Source organism: Lepidochelys kempii, chromosome 10, assembly GCF_965140285.1.
Source record: "Lepidochelys kempii isolate rLepKem1 chromosome 10, rLepKem1.hap1, whole genome shotgun sequence".
Classification (NCBI taxonomy): Eukaryota; Metazoa; Chordata; order Testudines; family Cheloniidae; genus Lepidochelys; species Lepidochelys kempii.
Genome location: NC_136389.1, coordinates 78,866,017 through 78,882,880, shown reverse-complemented (window position 1 = coordinate 78,882,880; position 16,864 = coordinate 78,866,017). Strand labels below are relative to the sequence as shown.

Sequence of the window (16,864 nt, the reverse complement as noted above, 5' to 3'; positions counted from 1 at the left end):
ACTCATAAACCGCAAAAAGGAAACCAAATATTGGAAATGTTGAATGTTGAGGGTTGTACTCGAACTTGTCATGAATAGGCTAGTATGGGAGGTGTGCGTTTCCCTTTAAAAAGGGAGGTCTTCATTGGCATATCTCCTCCTTGAGCCAGTCTGAGCAAAAAGCAGGCAAAAAAGAGAAGAGGCGGGGTTGTTCTAAATGGTACATTAGCTGAATTAGCGAGACCTGAGGGTACCGGGGACCCTGGCAGGTGAAGTTACCCCCTACGTTTTGTAAAACAAGTTCTTAGGAACACTGATGAACGTTAGTAATGTTTCATTGAACTAAACAGAAAATGTAACAAAGGAAAATCCAATGGCGTGCCAAAGTGCTCAGATATCATGGAGTTGAGTGCAGAATGGCTAATCGGACAGATGGGTGCACTGACAAAGTAGTGATGTAGGTGCTTTAGGACTCAACATTGTACAGGCGTGTTTAAATATCTCTCCCTTCCCCCAGACAAAAACCCAACAAAAAACTGTTTTCATTGTATTTTTTAAGGTCTGGAAACATTTCTATTACTATTAGATTTCTTAAAACAATTTAACAAAATCTAAATATTGGGCTTAAACTAAACCTGCGGTGTACCTTTAATTATAGCCGTGTTGGGAGACCCCCAGTAACTGTAATTAGAAACAGTTACTTTTACATCTGGGTTGCTTTGAAATTGGCGTTGCTCAATAAAATGTTGCTGGTGTAATAAGTTACTGTAAATGTATTAAGTGGCCTTGGTAATGGGTAACCCGCAATAAAGCAGTAAGGATTTGCAGTAACATATTACTCGTAAAGTTCCAAAGTAGCTACACACTCTCTCTTTTTTTTCTTGTTTCTGCCTGCCCTGTGTGTTTGTTTCTTAACCTCAGCTTGGATGTTGCAGTTAGTGGTACCCGTCTGGGCAGAACTAGTCAGGCTGGCCAAGTGACTTGTATGGTATGTGCCGGCATAAATAACTAGAAGGGCTGCTGGGAAGACTGACGTGTCGTGTTTTCCAAGGAATTTATAATGATAGCCTGCTGCAGACTCCCAGATGTGCTGTGGAAATAGAATAAACTACCTTTAAAAAGCAACTGAAATTTGACCCACGTTATGCATTTCTACACAGCACTGCCTAGCGCGTAACTGGCTGCCACGCACAGGTTTCTGACCCACAAACACATTATAATTTCTCGAGCGTGCGTTTTGGTTTGTACACTGAGATTCTGGGAGGGCCTGTTGAGATGGTGTTGACAATTCCAGCACTGGTGCCAGGCGGCGAGGGAGCATGGATTTTTTTTAAAGGCGGTCCCTGGGCCCTGGCATATTTTAAAGACCAGATTTGGGGGGGGGCTCTTTGGAAAGGGCCTTTCAGACTCGCCATTGAAATGCTTGGAGTCCACTACGTGTACACTTCTGCCAAATTTGAAACTGGGATTAGGCGGCTGCAGCTGGTCATTCCAGCTTGATCCAGTGATAGCTACTGCAGCATAGAATCATAGCAGCATGGTGGGTCCAAGCCGATTCTATTACTAATGCCTGTAGCTTCCGTGGGGCCGCTTGCATTATGAAGGAGGGTAGGGTCAGTATGGAGTGCAGCGGGATCTGAGAGCTCCTGCTACTGGAGCTTCTGTGGGAGCTCTGTATAGCCCCAACGAAAACCGAGAGGCACTTCCTCAGCCGGTGTAATTTATCATAGTCCCATTGAAGTCAACAGAGCAATGGCAGCTTATAGCATCAGAGGAGGATCTGCCCCCAGATGAATTGGCTAAAGATGCTGAGGAAACAATTCTCATGAGGAAATAGTCCGGGGAATTTTGCTGGCTGACACTGAAGGGGCCAGGACCTGACGGAACTGGTAAAAGCACAAGATGGTTTAGTTTGGAGGCTGAGGCCCTGTTTGAGAGCCAGTGGTCTCTCTCTGTGAAGGCTGTGAGCTCTTCCTGGGCTGGGTGTCAGGTGTCTCCTCTTTAGTGACGCCTTCTGTTTGTGAAAGCTCAGTTCTGCCTTCGCAACATAAGGTAGCAGCAGGGTAGAGGCTTAATCTTTGGCAGGAAAGAGACTTGAGGGGAGTCCAAGCTGGCAGTAAAGTGAGAGCTTTATTGCAGACAAGCTGTTGTCCTCAGGCGCCGGGTGTAGTGATTTAAGGCGCCACGGGAAGTAGCCGAGGAAGGTATAATGGATTTTGGTCCCAAGTGCTACATTCCTCCAGTTCAGTGACTGATTGCAGGTGCCAAAGAAAACCAGGCGGTGCTTTTATCCTCAAGGCTGCTGAACCGGGCAATGTCCACGAATCCAGCCCAACACAGAAGGAGCAATCTGACTTCTCAAGCTCCCTGTGGTGTGCGCACCATGCTAGGAAGAGATGTAAACAGACCCTCCGCTTTGCAGAGTAAGACTTGGGTGGATCAAATCTTTCATTTGCTGTCATCCTCAGAAACGCGGGTCACAGCGGCAGATTCTGCGCCCTCCTGTCCACTCACCTTCTCTCAGATTGAATTGGCAGTAGAGGCCTCACGCTCGAGTTTGCACCTTTGGTGCCCACGTGCCAATGTGGTTGCCCAAATGTGGAAGCTTGGCATCCCGCTGAGGTGCCTATGTTAGAATATAGAACCCGCAGAACGCACCCTTATCTTGTCCCATTAGAGGCTATTTAGACCTTAAGGCCTCATAGGGTTATAAACTATTCAGCCTCGCTACATTTCTCCCAGAATACACCGGTGATATTTGCCCCTCGCCTTGACTCCAGGTAATTTGGTACAAAGCTTGGAAAGTATAAAGAGGTGGAGGGGAAAACCATTCACGTACACAAGGGAGACCTGTGACCCAGCATACGAACCTGCCCCTCTTGAAGAGTGAGGAGAGCCTATGTTTGCTTCTGACTCATTGCCAATGCCTGCCTGGTGGAGGCAAAAATACACGGAAATGGGCAGGCAGGTTTCTTGACCTAAAGAAAAGGGGGTGGGATGGGGAAAGAACTGTCCTCAAAGGCTGGAGTTGAAGCACAGAGAATCAGCGTGCTCAGACCAAGAGAAGAACAGCAGCAAGCCCCAATGTTCGAGAGTCAGATTTCCAGTGGTCAATGTGACCTTTCCCAAGGAGATGCACAACCCAGGCCTGGCAGGGATTGGCTCCTCAGGCCTTCCTGCCCAATCCCCTTCTGAGCTTTCTTGGTCCCAGAGCCAGGATTCAGCAAGGCAGCTTTCTCTAGGGCTGCTGACTGAGAATTTTCCTTTGAAACTGGTTTTCAGCTCGCCATGCGAAGTGTCCGCTTTCTGCAGAAGAGTTTGAGGTTTTGTCCAAAAATGACCATTTTTGCTTATTTCTGCATGTTGGGTGTGTGTGGAGAACCTGGCTCTAGATTCGTCCCGTTCTTCCTGGTTCCTTTTACTGACCTTTCTGTAAAAAGTTAAAGAAAAAATCTGTCCCATGTTGAGTGAATACAATAAACACTCAATCCTCCAGCTGTTGCCAACCCCAGAGATATGTGGCCCCCTAAGGACAGTCGGCTTCCAATGCAGGACAGACTAGAATTGCAGAGGGTGGGCACGCATCCAGACTATCTTAATAATGTTCGTTTCCAGAGCTTCCTTTATTTTTACATTCAGAGTAATCCCTCGCACTGGATTGAATTGTAACAGATGTACTGGTCTTGTTTTTAAAGGGCTTCTTTGAGCAGCGGGGGTTGCCACCCACTCTGACACTGTGTTGTTAGTTTGGAGGTGTCATTCTCCAGTCCCCTCGTGGAGAGGCGTTGATGCCTAAGAACTCAGCTGCTGTCCAATTAGAGGCGCTCGGACATACCCAGGGAAGGAGCATGGGAGGGACCTAGAGAGGTTAAAAAAAAAGGGGGCAGGAAATAATAGGCTGCATTCTGCCATCCACGCTTGCGACATTCTGAGCACCTAGTGAGATTAGACCCCTTGATGCCTAGGAGCTTGCATGGGTACTGCTGAGGGCAGAGTTTGTCCCAGTGTCTTTTGCTGAGACGGTAAGCAGGAGGAGTAGTCACTGCATATTGTACGGCCCCCTTCTGAACGCGAGGGGAAGAGTTCTAGACTGTGAAGAGCAGTAGAAAGCAGTAGCAGCTGTCGAAGTTACAAAGATTCTGTGCTGTCTCGCAAGGTGACTATCCATTTATAAAAGGAAGCAGAGATGAAAGGAAGGGCTTTCCAGTTCAGCCTGGTATTCATTTCAGGCACAGAAAAAGATCTCTCGAGATCTGAGGCATTAAAATAATAAAACAGCGTAATATCCTAGATTAAAGTCCCTCACATTTGGAAATTACCTTCAGAGCTGTTTTAAGAATGTGAGAGCCAATAAATAACCAGCCCTTGACTTAAAAACTAAGCTAGGTTAGAAAATAACGTGAATGCAATAATATTTTTCTATAATATCTCTCGTCCTGTGATCCTAATAACAGTTAATGAATGTGAGGCAGGTAAGTAATATTAGCCCTGTTTTCCACTGGGGAAACTGAGGCACGGAGTGGTTTGCATTTACCCAGCATCTGCAGTAGGACCAGGAATGGAACTTGGGGGTCCTGACATCCAGACCTGTGCTTGACCCATTGGAACACACTTACTCTAGTAGAAGCGTAAATAGACCCTGAGCCTGTCCAACATGTGTTTAGCTGTGTGAGTAGTCTCAGCCAAGTCAAATGCTTCTCACTGTGCATAAAATCTTTGCAGGATTGGAGCCATAGTTGTTTGGTTATCAGTTTAGGTAGGGTCTATGTAAACCAGTTGGTTTTCTTAGCAAATATTAAGCATACAGTGTCCCAAAGGCCAGTTTCTCTCCCCTTTTCTTTGCCTTCCGCATACATTTGCAGTGCCAGATGAATAGCTACTAGCCGTATTTCATAAGATGGGTGACTTTTGGGGCTTGTGAAATGCCGCGGATTGAACAGGAGACAGACCGGTATAGTGCAGACAGACACCGGGTAAATCGTGACGGTTAGAGATGGGAAACCCACCTTGGGTCAATTCAGCCCTTCTCCCTGGCAGTGCTGGATTACCTGTCTGCCTTACATCTCTCTCCGATCAGACAGTACTCACCTTACACAGCACTTCATTTTACTCAAAGATTCTAAGAGCAGGTAAACTGTGCGGAACATAGGTCATAACATGTAAGGCCACAAGGGATCACCGTGATAATCTAGTCTGACACCCAGCACGCCCTGTACAACATCAGCCTTATACCTCACCTGGCAATTCCCGCATCGACCCCAGGAACTTGTGGTTCAACTAGAGCATATATCAGGGTTGGAAGGGACCTCAAGAGATCATCTTGTCTAACCCCCTGCTCAAAGCAGGACCAATCCTCAATTTTTTGCCCCAGATCCCTAAATGGCCCCCTTAAGGATTGAACTCACAACGGTGGGTTTAGCAGGCCAATGCTCAGAGACGGCCTCTCTTGAGCTAAGGACTCCGAGCGATAGAGTCAACTACATCCCTTGGTAAATTATCTCAAAGATTAATTACCCTCACTGCTAAAAATTTGCACCGTATGGTACAGCAATGTGCTTTACAGCTCAACTGATCTGTTTTTTTTTTGGCTGGTGCCCTGTAGAGACCAATGGAAAAAATACTGGCTCAGAAATGGGAATATCCTTTTAAAAAAAAAAAATTCCCCAGATTTTTGTTTCTAGATCTTTAAAAATGGATATTTGTAAGAATATGGGGGAAAACACCCCCCTCCCATCTCCCGCCATGCTCTGTCACATGGCATCCAAATTCAGAGGAACTGTCTAAGACTTGTCACTCTTCATGTGTGCATTTATATGTCTCGTTTTATTACTATCTGCCCGGGGAAAATGCTGCTTCTTCAGCGAGCATTTGCCCCTGACATAACATACTTATTTCTGAATCGAGGGTGACGAGGAAGTTGATTAATAATATGCATCCCCCAGCTCATCTTGTTTTGCAGGCTGGAGAGACGTGTTTGCGGCATTAGCATTCGTTTCGTGTGAGCGGAGAATTCCAAGGGCTCTGTTTCTGTGTAAGCGGCACAGAGCGCGGTGTTCTATCAGACCTTGTTTACATGCAGATGGAGTTATTCTTCAGACTGATTGCGTCGGCCGTGGCTGATTAATGTTAGGTGATAGAACAAGACTTGTCTGGAAGATGAGGGAGAGAGGAAGTCAGCCAGCAACCTTTTGCTCCTGGCAGGTGGTGTGTTTCTGTCATTAGATGAGTCTGTGCTACAGATCCTGAATGTGGCTCTGGGACTCTTTTTTGATCAATAGGATGATGCAAATAATAATAATTAATAATGACAGTACTTGGCCCTCATAAAGCATCCAGAGATCTCCAGGTGCTTATCGTGACCTTAGCTTCATGATGCCATATGAGGTAGGTAAATATCTTCACCAGCAAAGCAAAGCACTAAAGCTAGGAGGGTTGGCTGAACGCCCACTGAAATCAGTGTAAAGACTATGACTTCGTTGGGACTTGGATGAGTCTTAAATGACTTGCTGAAAGTCACACATCAAGCCCGTAGCAGAGCCTGGGCTAGACCACATCTCCTCCTGCCCTCCAGTCCTGTGCTTTAAGTAGGTCATCTCTGCTGCCTATAAATCTATTGCATGGTATATTTCATTCCCCGTAGTGCGCACTAGCTAAGTGGGCCAATCAGGTCTTATGTCTCCTGCCGAGTCAGCAAGCCACTCACAAGGGATTCTGCTGGAAACATGAGACAGTGGCTGTGGTGCAGGCTTTCAGGAGTTCGCTCCTTTCTCCAAATAGTCCCAGAAATTTGGGGCCACTGTGACATTTCAGTTTATAAGGGCTTTTGGCTCCCACACTTGAGAAGGGAAAGTATCAGACGGAAATGAGTCGAGAGTCTCAAAGAGACCAATCGGAGGAGACAGTCTGTCTCACCAGGAAAGCGTGAAAGAGACTAAATTTGGATGCTATGTACAGGCCTGGCCAGGTGACAAGGAATCCAGTGTCAGCAGAAAGGACATAGCATTTTTGTCCTTAATTTATGAGGTTGTGCCAGGTATTGTTAGAAGAGAAGAGGACATGTCTGACAAAAGCTCGTCTCCTTTGTGGGATCTGATTTGCCAAGATGTATGGACTATCTATTCAATGGAAAGCAGTAAGAATTTCTCTATCAGAAGAGAGCCTGGATGCACGTAGCCCTGTCTGACTGGCTGAGACTGGATGCTTTAAAGAAAGGTGGAAACCCGAACAGTGTGCTTAATTGTGCATTGCTCTAGCACAGGGGAAATGCCCTCCTGGCTCCCAAGCTCGTGAGCTCATTATATGCCCTGAAGCACCGGTATTGAAAGCCTATAGGCCTTCATCTTCACGAGTGTAACTGCAACTGCTGATATTATTGTTAGAAACTTAGAAATGTTTTTGAAACTCAGTAAGTCTCAATAGTATCCTGGGACAGAGAGTTGTGCGGTTTCTTTATACATTGCCTTTAAAAATAAACTTGTCTCGTTATTTGGGTCAAATGCCTTTTAATTTCATCGGGCACCTTCCCACAAGTCTGTTTTGGGAAGGAGTGACCAGGAGGTTCTGACCAGCTTTCTCAGATGATCAGCCATTGCAGTGGCCTGGATGCAAAAGAACCCAGCTGTTCCACAGACAGGCCTCAGGGCTAGAAAGGTTTCTGAATATGCTGGTGCATTTATGACACCTTTGTTTTGATGCAGCCGTGGCCCTCTGGTGCGGTTCTCAACTGTTGTGGCAGATTGTACTTTTGACATCTTCGCAGCACGGCAGCAAATCTCTACGGTTACCGCCTTGTGGAGCTGACACAGGACCAAAAATTGCACCTGAATCAGTGCTCCTTTTTGTGCGACATGTGGATTTCATTAACCCTACAAAGGCTGGCGGCACTTAAGTCTCTGCTGCCTTTGGACAGACTCACCTCATAGAAAGCCATTTTATCCCCAGGTTCAGCTACAGAATGCAAATGTCCCACTACAGAACTTTTTACATCCTGCTGCCTTTCAGAGAATGAAAGACGACAATGAGCGTCAGCATCGCGTGCCTTAACCTGGTGTTCGGTTCATCCCGCGGCACCAGTTCTGCTTACCGAAAGTGGCCCACTAGGCACTCACATTCCATGCCCAGCTCCACGCCAGCGAGCCGGGCTTCTTACCCATTTGAAGTTTGAGATTGTTTCGGCCCCAAGACCTAATCGTTCGCTTTACCAGATGAAACTACGGAGATGGACGAGTGCCAGCTATCCTGAGGGAAACTTTGGCGGGAAGTAGCTACTAGATGGTTCGATTAGTCTTTTGCCCCTATAGCCAGGCCGGACAACCGATTTGCACATCAGGACCGCTACGGACCTCCACCAGAGTTTTTTCTGGCTTCACCCTGCCCAGGCATCGTTCACCGGCGCGGAAGGATGTTCTTCCTCAATGCAGAATTCTCAGCTGCATGGGTCTTTTTGCATCCCTAGGCTGGAAGGAAGGAGAGCTCCTGCATCTGTCCAACGTTTGGCCAGTTTCCATCGAGACCAGTGGCCCAGTAGAATTGTGCTGTTGAATTTAGACTTGTTCTCTGATGGGACCACCTTGCTCCAAGAAACTAAGAGTATAATCTGTCCTTTTCTAAATGGGAAAAGTGGTGGATAGTTGCCTGGATTTCTTCTTTTGCCAGCTGGGTTCAGAAGAAGCCCCAGCCGGCTGATGGCATCTAGGGAACTGTGTTCACCGTAGGACCGGGCTTTGAATTCAGTCTTTGTAGCGTAGATGATGTAGCAGTGGCCACTGGAGACAGCGGATACTGAACCCTGCCACAGGCAGCAGTGTGGGATATTTCACCCTCTCTGAGTTCTTGGCAAGGCTCCCTGGGAAGTTTGGCAGCACTTCCACCACTTCCTGGACAAGCGAATGGAGTCAGGTGGCCTTGTTTTTGCCAAAGGTTTGGGCACAACATAGTCAATGCAAGAGAGACAAGGTGGGTGAGGCAGTCTATTTTATTGGACCAGCTTCTGTTGGTGAGAGAGAGAAGCTTTTGAGCCACACAGAGCTCTTCTTCAGGTCTGGGCCCGAAAACTTGTCTCTCTCTCCAACAGAAGTTGGTCCAATAAAAGACGTTACCTCACCCATCTTGTCTCTCTAATATCCTGGGACTGACACGGCTACAGCAACACTGCATATGACATGCAAGAGGGCTGGTGTAAGAGGCTGATCTTTATCTACTGGTGTCAGTCACATGCCATGCATCAGGGATACCAAAGGTTATATCCTGGCCACATGGCAGAGTCAATCCACTGATTTTAGGGGTTACCGTTACAAATGAGACCTGGTTAATCTGTAATGACTGCTAGTTCAAATCTCTTTACTATGTAAATAGATGTTTAGTCACTTAATTAGATTTGCAGGTTTCTCAGAGCCCTAAATACCCCCAAAGTGAAAGTACGCAGTGTGTTGTTTTCGCTGCAGAAAGGTATCTCTCTCTACCTGTTAATCACGACATTTGTGAAAGCTGTTAATTTACTTTAAACTGTTTGCGAGGGAGGATCTATAAAATTACAATAATTGTAGGTGTTAGGTGAACATATTTGCTGTGTCTGGAAGGAATGATGCTGTACTGTATCACGTTTCTGCTGGCAGAAGCTGAAAATGGGTGTCGACATGCCACGTTATATGTATAATGTGTAATCTGTGTTACTGGTGTAGTGCAATTGTGTTAGGACCACACAAGCTTACAATAAGAGTAGACACAAACTTGCTTGTAGGCTTGTCTCTCCTGCGTTCCAGTTGCTTAAAGGAATAGTAGTTTTAGTTAAATTGCACGTCCACTGATATTAAAGGACATGCAGAATTGGAGTCACTCCTCCCCCCAACCCCCCCCCAAAAAAAAGAAAAAAAAGAGTCATAAAACATTTTAAGTGTTGAGGAAAGATCCCAGACTGGCAGCCCCAGAGAGCAAAGTCCTCACTGCAGAGCACGCTGTGGAAAGGCAGTGCAAGTTTCTCTCCTTGCCCACCAGTTTGCTTCTAACCCATCCTGGAATGAGCACCTCCAGCATGAGAGGGTAGTTTCACTCCTTGGTCCATTTACTCCTTGGTGTAGGCACAGATTGCCTACTACCGCTTCAGTTATTGTGGTGGGTTTTGGGGGGACCTCTACTGAGACTACTGACTCATTGCACACACAGGCAGATGTTACTTTGAGTCACCGCTGACCTGACTTGGAAGCAGAAAACTAAAGGTCAAAGGCTCTGCATATCGTTACTAGTCATTGGGAGATCGGTGTGTGTATGAGAAGCAGGAGCAGATCCTACAAAACTTAGACAGGCAGCATGGAGAGGGCATTGGGCTAGGGCTCAGGAGATCTGGGTTCCATTCCTAGCTCTGGTACTAGCCTGCTGGGTGGCCTCTGGCAAGTCACTTCATCTCTCTAGGCCTCAGTTTCCCCTCCCACTCTTTGCTAGTCTTGTCTATTTGGAGTGTAAGCTGTTCTGGCTGGGGTTGTGTTACAGTGGGTTTCTACAGTATCTCAGTGGGGCCCCAGTCTCAGCTGAGGCCTCTGGATGCCACCATCCTAGAAATTAATACTAATAATTATAAAAGGAACAAAGGGAGAAAATAAATGGAGACAGAATTTGGTGGCAAAATGCAGCGCGAACGACCAGAGAGGCGTTTTTGAGAAGGCTGAAATTCCATGCATAGACTACATTTTCTGACCAGGGTATAATGTCTCTGGCAGGGAATCTCTCCAAGCTCAGAGCCTTCTGTACTGATCAGACTGACCTCTGGGGAGAAGGGTGGGGTATAGGCATGTCACTGTACCACAGTCACCTCTTGAGACAGGGTTCAAAGTGCGATCGAAGGGGGCTTAGCTCCAGCTGAGTGTAAAATGTCAGTGGAGGGTCGAGGGCTTGGTTTGAATGTGTCACTAATAAAAGTGCAGCATGTATTGACATTTTATATGAAGGCAGCCTTGCAGAACGGCACTCGCTCACCTGCAGTGTGTAACTTTGGCGACAGGAGAGTAAAATATGAAGTTTTTCGTTCTAGCCGTCATCATGGGAAGGGAGGAAAAGTAGGTTTCATGGCTGGGCTGGTCAATTTTCATGATAGATTTGCAAGGCTGAATGAAAACTTTCGGCTAAACCTGACAGAGTGGTTTAAATAATGATGAATACGTTCATGTCTTTCACCATTCCATGCCAGTCACCTTGCCCCTTCAATGCCCTTGTTTCTCCACAAATCAGTTCCATCAATTCCTGACCCTGAGGCCCTGAAAAATGGCATTGTGGTAAAATGGTGAGCGATGCTGTGCAGGCTTCAGCCCTGGATCCTACCTCAGGGCCAGATTTTGAAACCCTGACATACCCTGAGGAGTATTGTACTTAATGACTAGTCCTGCTGATTTCAATGGGACTCCTAGCAAAATCCGGTACTACCCCACAGAGGAACAGTTCTTACGTGGCTGTTTCTCCAGCGAACTCCCACTGCGTTTGCTTTGTCTCGTGATTCCTTGTTTCACCATGCAGCCAGCAGAAATCAACGCCCAAAGGGGGGGCCTTAAAGTGTGCTTGGATCCCATTGTATTGTGTGGGTCCTGTTAGAAACATTTTGGCCTAGGGCTCAGTGCTTCTGTAGCTGGGCTGCGCCATCGTCCTCCATATTGCCGGGGAAAAGTAGATTGTACGTTAGAGGGCAAATGCACAGGTGCCAGGGCCAGGAACCCTGGTCTGAACCTTGGTTTGCAGGAGCAGAGCCCAGGAGGGCTGGGTGCTTTGAAAGTGGACGTTTTCAAAGACTCTTCTCGGAGATGCACAGTAAATTTGGGGAGTTCAAAATACCAAGGTGACTGGCTCTGCGGTATGTTAAATGTTAACATTCCCTATCCCCAGGAGCAGTAAATCCTCTGTGGAGTCTGGCCTGGGGTGTCTGGAGCCCGATCTCAAGCGTCTCCAAAGTTGAGGTGCTCGGATCCAGGGTTTTCGTTCAATGCACTATTGAGCTAGCTAGAGAGGCCCTGTTCATGCTGCCTAGCACTTGCTTTTTTCCTCTGGTCCAGGGGAACAAGATTCCTCATTTCCCCTCTCACCACCCACCTCTTTCACCCTTCAGTGTGCTGCTTTGCAGTCCTGGTCTCTGCTGAGGAGGGCTGGAAGCTGCTGCTTCTGGAGCCTGCCATCACAGCTCCCAAGAGGGTGGTAGAGAGCAACACCGAGTTAGCGCTCCTTCTCCCTACCGTTCCAGAGGCTAAGCACGCTGCTCCTGCTGCCCTCCCAGTCTCTGCTGGCCCTGGGAATGGCCTGCCGTGGAGCCAAGCTCAGATCCCCTTGCAAGGAGCTGCCACTTGGTCGCTGGGCCTGGCAGTTCTGATGTGTCTTACACACATGCTGTGTTGTGTTTTGTGCTGCGTGGGGGTGGCGCTGCACCGCTTAGCGGTAACGTTTGGTCAGGCCCATCCACATCCTACGGGGAGGGTCCTCGTGGGGACGTTCTCAGCCTGGCTTTGCTGGTGCCCTGAGCCGGGAGGCTGATGGGACTGGAACAGATCCAGTTCTCAGTGGTCAGTTCTGAAAACATTCATGTGCATCGACGTGGACGCTCTAAGCGGCTAAATAGCTGAGGGTACAGAATAGCAGCCAGTTACCGGCCTTGTGACAGGACAGAGTGAGGGGACCCCACTGATTGGTCTGTGTCCACCCATGCTCCATCTCCTCTGTGTATGAAAGAGCAGGATCTCTTGCAATAGCTGTGATGGGCAAAGCTTCCCTTTGTAGGCTGCTGAGTGAGCGTGTCGTACCACAGGTGTGTCCTCGGTTCACGTACCATGGGTAGCAGCAAAGCACCCTGCCACAGGCTGCCCAGCCAGTGTGTCCCAGCTCTGCTCTGGCTGGGCCATCTTTCGAAGGAGGGGTTCACCGTTCAGCCCTTGGCCTGTCTTCTGAGACTGCCAGCAAAGGTGCCAGACTTAGGGGAGTAATTCAGAACGGCCCTCAAAGTACCAGACTGATGCCACCAGCTGCTCTTGGCTGACTTAGGGCCTGGTCCAGTGCCCTTTGAAGTCAGTGAAAAGAGGCTCTTAAAAGTTAGAGCTTGATAACCCGTTATAGCCCCCCTGTGCCATCCAGTCTTCCTGTACTTAGTTTATGGTGGAGAGGATCCTTCACTCTACCTAGGCCTAGATTTAGGACAGCATTTAAGCACGTGTTTAACTTTGACAGGAATTTGGCTTCAGTGGGATTTAAGCACATGCTGAATAGGGATGTTTTTGTGAATGGAGGGCTAGTGATTCATGGGAGTGAAGGAAGCAACCTCACTATTGCTTGTGTTAAATAGTGAACATAATCCTCCTGGATACATTGTACTCAATAACTACAGGCGTGGAGATCAAAATCCCTGCTCACTGTTCATCCACTGCTGTGTATTTTACCAGATGTAATAACTTAGCCCTGAACAAAACCTACCCCTGGCCCCATCGATAACAGTGGTGATCAACAAAAAAAGAACGCAGCCTGAAGTGGATAAAAACTGTTCCGGGGTATTTACTCAGACTTTCCATTGAGTAATGTGTGCAAGCAGTTGCTACTGTGTGTGAAGACAGGATATAAATCCGGGGCAGATCTGCATATTACCATCGCTCCGGTGGACTACCTGAGGATCTGCCCCCAGGTGTGTGGTTAATAAGTGGAAAGGAGCGAGGTGTTGTTTTTTGTTTAAATTAAGTGGATTGTTTTTACTGCTGTTCTGTGAAAACAGCGGTCTCTCTCTCCCTTCTCCCTACCCTTTGGCCTTTACAGGAATGTGGGGTCTGGCAGGCTTTATCGAGAGCTAAAAATTATTTGGCCCTGTCTGTACTCGTGGCAAAACCATTTTTCACACCAACTGAGAAGAGTTAAGGATGGGATCCATTGTTAACACCTGTTGTCAATGACAGGTTGTTTTCCTAGTGTAGACAGGACTAGTGTGTAAAGTGTGCTTGGATCCCTGTGCATTGTATGTGTTGTATTTTAAACGTCATGGCCCCGCTTCAGCATCATATTTCAGTATGTGCTTAAGTCCTGTTGCAGTCAATGGACACTACGTACAGTGGGTGGGGGGCAGTGTGTCCTGATGGACAGAGCACTGGACTGGGACCCAGGAGACCTGGGTTCTGCCACTGAGCTGCTGGGTGACCTTGGGCAAGGCATTTCCCATCCCCGTGCCTTGGTTTCCCCATCTGTAAAATGGGGCTAATGATCCTAAGCTCGTTTGTAAAGCAGATTGAGATCTATTGATGAAAAGTGCTATGTGTGAGCTGGGTATTAGTATTATCATGAGATGTTGTTGATTATTTTGTGCTGTTGGGATAGACGTAAGCAAATACTTCAATGTATGGCTGAACTAGAGCCTTAACTGATCACTTCTGTTTCAAACTCTTCCAAGAAAACAATGGGTTTCTTAAAATTTGTTTTACATGCAAAGAAAATTCCCCCTGGAAAATTTATGAGGATGGTGCTAACCCTGTCCTCAGTTAAGAGTGTTTAAATGTTCAATAGGTTATTCATATAATTCATAGCCTCCATGCTTAGGGGTTGGGTTTTTCTTTTGCTATTTTGTGCTGTGATGGGGCTTAACTCCCATTGTCTGCAAGGTAAAGGATAAAACCCCAGTTAAACATGCTCCGCTCCTGGGGGGCGCTGATTAGCTAATTGCCTCCTGGCCAGAAGAGGCAGAGTTAGGCCTTATAAATAGACTGAGGGGATGTCTGTCTACATGGCAATTACAGACCCACAGCTGGTCCGTGCTGACGAACTCGGGTTCGGGCTAAGGGGCTGTTTAATTGTGGTGTAGAGGTGCAGGCTTGGGCTGGAGCCTTGGCTCTGGGACCCTCCCACCTCACAGGCTCTAGTGGGTTTTTAAGTGCAGTGTAGACACACCTTGAGGGAGCTCAGTTGTGGAGGGAAGACCCAGGAAAGAGGAGTTAGGGAGTTTTCGCCTCTCCTTCTGGAAAGTCCTGGGTCGGCAGACTAAAGAAGGCCACCAGGACAGAATTGGTTCCTGTGGCGGGCCATGAAAAAAGGGGCAAGCTCCAGGGAGAGACTGTGGAGAAGGCAGGACTCTCCTATGGAGGGAAACTTAAATGGAACATAGTAGGCTCCTGTAGGCGGGAACCCTAAGACAGGGTTTGTAAGCAGAGAAGAGAAAACTTCAGTAGCCCAGGAAGGCAGAAGAATTGTTCAGTTTAGTTCGGGCTTATCTGTGATGTCCCAGGAGCAAAGCCATCCCTTTGGTAGGGCGAATTGGGGCGACCGCTCCAGGCCCCGTGCTTTGGGGGGCCCCGCGGGCCGGTGCGATTGGCCAGTACGGTTGGTCCCGGAAGAGATGAATCTGTCACTTCCACCCCGGACCCCATACTCCCTAGAGACGGCCCTGCCCAGGAGGGAGGGGTCTGAACTTAGGTGACTTGGCCAGAGGGCAGGGCCAGGGGCAGGCGGCCTGCAGGAGGAGCTGGAGAACAAGAGAGTAGCAACATCCCACACTGACAGAAGGGGGCGCTCCAAGGGTGAGTGAGCACTGCTGCATGTTCATGTCTGTTAAAAAAAAATTAATGATATTTGCACACAAAAACAGGTGAAACCCGATATTTTAAAAGGCCTACTTGTGCAATACACACATTTTGCCCTTTGGACCTTTCATTTTTAGCATGAATATGGTCTAAAAATATAGTAAAATAAAAATCATATCACACTTTAAACTGGTTCCGGGATCAGAAACACAAAAGTTGTCTTATTTTTGTAAAAAGTTGTAAACTACAAACCAATAGACGTGCGGATGATTTTGTAAATCATGATTTTTTTTGACTGACATCCTTTCTCATGCTTCAACCTCAATTAAGTGTGTGTGTGTGTGTGTGTGTGTGTGTGTGAGAGAGAGAGAGGGAGGGAGGAAGGGAAGGAGGGAGAGAAAGTCAGTGGGGCAGTTTTCAGTTATCTATGCAGTAGCAACTAATAATTAAAAAGAAAAGAACCTCACCACCGCATTTCTATTTCCAGGGGTTAGGAGAATCAGTTTCTTCAGTGACAATTCTTGTTTTTGGGGGGAGTAATAAATCAGTCTAATAAATAATTTCACACTAATGTTAAAGGATCACTCGTGGCAGGTAGAAGTTGAACCTGCTGAGTACAATTTTATGCTTGGCAGAGCAACAGAATTCAATGTTTTCTAGCTTAGACCTTTGCTGTGCATTTTGGTGCTACAGTCCTTTGTGTTCTAGGATGGCACAGAGCATTTGTAAGGCAGGATAGGTTTAATGTCATAGGCAGTTTAATGGAGATGCATTTAAAACAAATTCTAACTCTTCGGGTTGAGGAGAATAAAAGCTTTCCACAGCCTATTAAGGATGCCTGCATGTTGTGTTCGAAAGTCCATTGTGTGACTAAGACATTTTACAGGTGCATTATTTAATAGCCTGGCCAACTGTATATACCAGTGCACATTTCTGTGGCCTTGATCTTGCAGTTCTTTGTGCGATGCAGGACACTGAGCAGAAAATAGCTGTGATCCGGAGCACTAGTCTTGCGCCATTGAACTCAGTGGGAGTTTTGCCATGCATTTTAGTGTCCATTCAGATCTGCCCTGGTGCCCGATCCTTCTCCCACTAATCATGGGTGAAAGAGAAGCAAGAGCAGAAGCAGGTCTCAAGCCCCTTACTCTAAGAAGCAAAACTTGACAAAGGGAGCTGGGCTTGGGTGTGTGTTAGGAGGGAAGCTCACCTCTCTTCATTGTGACAAGGCATTTAGGTACATGCGCTCCTCTGTGGCCTCACTCCTGCTAAAGTAGGCCTCGCAGCAAATCAGCTCCTTGGTGAGAGGCAGAACAGCCTTGTGGGTAAAGCACTGGATTGGCGCTCAGCAGGCAGGTTTCAGCTCCTGGCTC

At 47.3% G+C, this 16,864-nt stretch overlaps 1 protein-coding gene across 2 annotated transcripts in view; it reads left to right on the top strand.

Moving 5' to 3' along the window:
- The window catches only part of IGDCC4 (immunoglobulin superfamily DCC subclass member 4), a 185,516-nt gene that overhangs the window by 62,708 nt on the left and 105,944 nt on the right, over positions 1-16,864 (top strand). The gene's annotated exons all lie outside the window — the stretch shown is intronic.